The sequence below is a fragment of the Zingiber officinale genome, chromosome 6B, assembly GCF_018446385.1.
Source record: "Zingiber officinale cultivar Zhangliang chromosome 6B, Zo_v1.1, whole genome shotgun sequence".
Classification (NCBI taxonomy): domain Eukaryota; kingdom Viridiplantae; phylum Streptophyta; class Magnoliopsida; order Zingiberales; family Zingiberaceae; genus Zingiber; species Zingiber officinale.
Window position 1 is genome coordinate 42,249,604 of NC_055996.1, and position 4,093 is coordinate 42,253,696.

The 4,093-nt window shown below is 40.8% G+C and overlaps 1 long non-coding RNA gene across 2 annotated transcripts; it reads right to left on the reverse strand.

Moving 5' to 3' along the window:
• Window positions 1–247: 247 nt before the first annotated feature.
• LOC121990108 lies at window positions 248–1,314 on the reverse strand. 2 transcript variants are annotated; one of them, XR_006114458.1, is made up of 4 exons: window positions 1,014–1,314; window positions 849–924; window positions 642–717; window positions 248–298 (listed from the first exon to the last, which is right to left on the reverse strand). It is a non-coding gene; the product is annotated as an uncharacterized LOC121990108 (long non-coding RNA). The 2 variants fall into 2 exon arrangements; XR_006114457.1 differs by having other exon boundaries at window positions 249–717; window positions 1,014–1,313.
• Between the last annotated feature and the right edge of the window lie 2,779 nt (window positions 1,315–4,093).

A 4,093-nucleotide genomic window follows, 5' to 3' on the forward strand; every position in this document is an offset into this window, starting at 1 on the left:
CTCAGTAAAACATGGTATGTCACTTATTCTAGAAACTAAGATACTCATGGTAATACAGTACTCATGGCAATAAATCACATGATATAAGCACGGATACGTCACAAGTGACAAACCTAACATACTATGGATATCAAACAGTGACATACCAAAGGCAAACATGTTCATTGCATGTAGTTATAAAATACTATGCATATCCAATGACAATATCATAAAAGATAAGTCAAGAGGTACCCGCCTGAAATAGAAGGTCCAATCCAGTCCAAATCCGACGTTGAGATGCTCATCTCGAATCAGAGTCCTGTATCAATATATTTTATTTAGCTAAATTCACATGGGTTAAATAGCTAAATAAAATCCCTAAAACCAATTAAGGAAACCTCAATGCAACGATAAATTTCGATTCATCCAATCCATTTGATTGAGTCAGGTTTAATCCAACATGCCTAACTCATCGAATAAATCCAATGATCCTCGATCAATAATCAAACACTCCACGTATGAAAAATCAATTCAATGAGCCTAACGACATACATTCCATCATGATATTCAACCAATCCAAATTACACAAACCATAATAGATTTACTAACTCCAAAATCCATTTATACTAACAACAATGCATTTACCTCAATCCAAAACTCACCCAAATATGCATATTCGGCTGTTGAGTCACTGCCGAAGACGCCTGCTGTCGTTCCAACCAAATACCTCTGGTTAACCTAGAGTATGGATCGTTAGTCAGCAAATACACATGTACAAATTGATTACCTCATACCTAAATCAAATCTATCATCACAATAGTCCAAACAACATAGAGTCTATAACAAAGATATAATTCTCTACTTCTTACCTCACTACCTAGCCACTGTTAACGCTGGATCAAGATGGGTCGGACCAAGAACTACCCACCTAGTACAATCTCCCTGCTGGAAATCTTTCCCACTGGTCAGATCCAATTGAGATCAAGAATTGGAGATAACAAATTAAGCAACGACTAAATTCCAATCAATCTTACCTTCTTCCTCTCCACTGATCAGAGGTGATCAAGGATCCGGCGACAATGCTAGGGCCCGATGAGACCGGCTGGTGGCGCTGTTTCGTGCGGCAGTGAGGAATAGATCTAGGGAACGGTCCTTTCCCCCTTTGGCCGTCACCTAGGACAGAGGTGCGATGGTGCTCGGGTGGCTCGCGGCTAGGGCACATAGAAGACAGCTTTGCTCGGCGGCCGGAGGTAGAAAACAGAAGGGAAGAAGGGTTCAGCCGGCGAGAGCTCGCGGCGAGAAGAAAAAACTAGGGCACGACGTCAAGACTTAGGGAAGGAAAAAGATCGGCGCCGAAATGAAATAGGCATGGGTAAGGACTAGGGCACACGACGAGGAGAAGGAACCGCCGAGTGGCAGTTAGGGCACAGCATTTGGCGGGGAAGAAGGCTCGGTGCCGAGTTCGGCGAGAGGAACAGAAGAGGCGCGGGCGAGGCTCGAGTGAGGGTGCGGGGAAGAAAGAAACGGCGAGGGGAAAAATAAAAGAAAAAGAGTAAAAATGTATTTATAAATAAAACATTTCCTCACTTAAACGGGTATCCAAAACAGGCCTTCCCGGAGCCCCGTTTTTATCCCCGTAAACTCGTCCATTCGAGCTCCGAAAAATTCCTGAAAAATTTCCAAAAATTTCGGAAAATTCCCTTATTAATATTCGCCTATTTTTGGTATTTTACAGATATGCTTAGTAATGAAATTAACATGTTGCATTAATTATGTTTCTTGTTTGTTTCGGTTAATCACTGCCCAATACATGTTACCTGTTTGATTGGTTGTTTGTTTGCATCTCGTATTGATCTCGTACCTGATTTTTCATGCTCATGGGTAGTGATATAACCATGTTTCACATGTTCAGGACCTAGGTTTGATACCTTATTGATCAGTATATCTTGATATGATTTATTCACTATGGTGCCCATTGTTATATGTCCAGAGGTTGGTTTAGTATATTACCATGCTTAGTGACATGCACCATTTGCATGATCGCATGATGTGCGATAGATTGCTCCATTATTGTTGAGCACATTGCCAGTTTCATCACTGTTCGGTGCTCCGTTGTGACGCTCATGGGTAGCGTGACACAGCATGGAAGCACGTCGGTGTCCCTCCCCGTCATTGGTCCGGGTAGTGTGACGCAGCGTGTAGCACATTAGAGATCCCTCCCGTCATAGCGTATCGGGGAGAGCATTGCGCTCCCTCATTTATGATTTAGGGTAGGAGTACGTGTGTACTCCGACAACATCCATCCACTCGGTCACTCATCGGGGGTAGTGCCGCAGAGTGCACGGTGTCACAGCCTACCCACTCGGTCCCACTTTGTTATGAGTTGGCTGACCGGGGTGACCATGACATTGGCATCATATGCATGATGCATTTATTATTTGTGATTGTGTTTGCTGCATTTATATGCTGCATATTGTTTGGATACCTATGTTTGACATGCATACAGGTCTTCTATACCTTTCAGACTGTTTGTCTTTATACCGGGTCCTGGTTAGTACAGATTCTCTCCTGTCTACTTCGGTTTGCATTTATCTTTATTTTTATCAGGAGACTGTACGCATGATTAGTGTTTGGTGTTATTTCTTTACTTTGCATATCAATTGTACCTGCTGAGTGTTGGACTCACCCCGCCTCCATTGTTGTTATTTTTCAGGTTGATGCTGTCAGGAGGGAGTTCCAGTCGCTAGTCCTCACTGCACGTAGTGCTAGATCCCTACAGACCTCGATGATTTATCTATCATTTAGTTTTGTTCTTATTTGATTATGTGTAGACTTGGTTATTTGGATACTTGGACATTGTATGGATTTTGTGATGTCGATGGATTTGGTTTTGGATTTGCTTTTACTACATGCCTGCTTAGATGGCAGAAGAGGTAAGTTGGTTTTATTGTCGGATTTTGAGCTTTACGAGTGTAGTGGAGTAGGGTTGTTTTCGAGTCATGATATTACTGATCTGTGTACTTATATATAAACTGCGTGGATGTATGTGTGGTTGTATTTTTTTATTTTTATTATTCCAGCCGCCTGTGGCTGAGGTATATGAGGATGTAGAAAAGATTCAGATTGTCCACCATACAGGGGAGATGCTGCCGAAATTTTTCTCGGACAGGGACTCCTCTGGGGCGTGACACTTGGAGAAGAAGAAGTGATCCCGGTGAAATTTATCTTGGTAGATCGTCGCCCACACGACGTCCAAGAGAAGGAGAGGAATACAATAAAAGATCAAGAGGTTTTTGTTTACAAAGAAAGGTATAACTAGTTGTCTTATTCTGCATCATGCTAGTTTTTCTTTGTATGGATTTTGAATTACCAAACACAAGAGGCTAACGATTCTAGGCAATCGATTTTATGTTTCGATTATGTGTTTCTTTTATTTTTCGATCTTGTGATTCGATTGTTCTTAGTGGTTAAACTTAGGGTTACTATAAGGAGATTAAATATTGAATTTCGTTGAAAGACTTTGTCTAGGAAGTGGTGGATGATCTCATACCTAAGAAGGCCTAGTGCCTCGCTATGTTTCACCTGGAAGCCGATCTTTGAAATAAATATTTAATCAACTTTGTGACATGGGTGGATTTGGATCAATATTGTTAAGCATCGTTTGCGATCCAAGACAAAACCTCTAAGAACAGATAAGTTGAATTTGGAATCAATAATGTTAAGTTCTGTTTGCGATTCCAAATTTAATTTCTAAAGAACACAATAGTGTTGGTTGCTACTAGGAATATCATACCGGTTCCACTGTACAAAAATTTTGTACAAGTCCTGAACCTTTCCTAACAATCTATTGTGTTCTTTAGAAATTAAATTTGGAATCGCAAACAGAATTTAACATTATTGATTCCAAATTCAACTTATCTGTTCTTAGTGGTTTAGACTTGGATCGCAAACGATGCTTAACATTATTGATCCAAATCCACCCATGTTACAAATTCAATTAAATATTAATTTCAGAGATCGGCTTCCAAGTTAAACATGGTGAGACACTAGGCCTTCTTGGGTATGGGAGCATCCACCACTTCCTAGACAAAGCCTTTCAACGAAATTTAATATT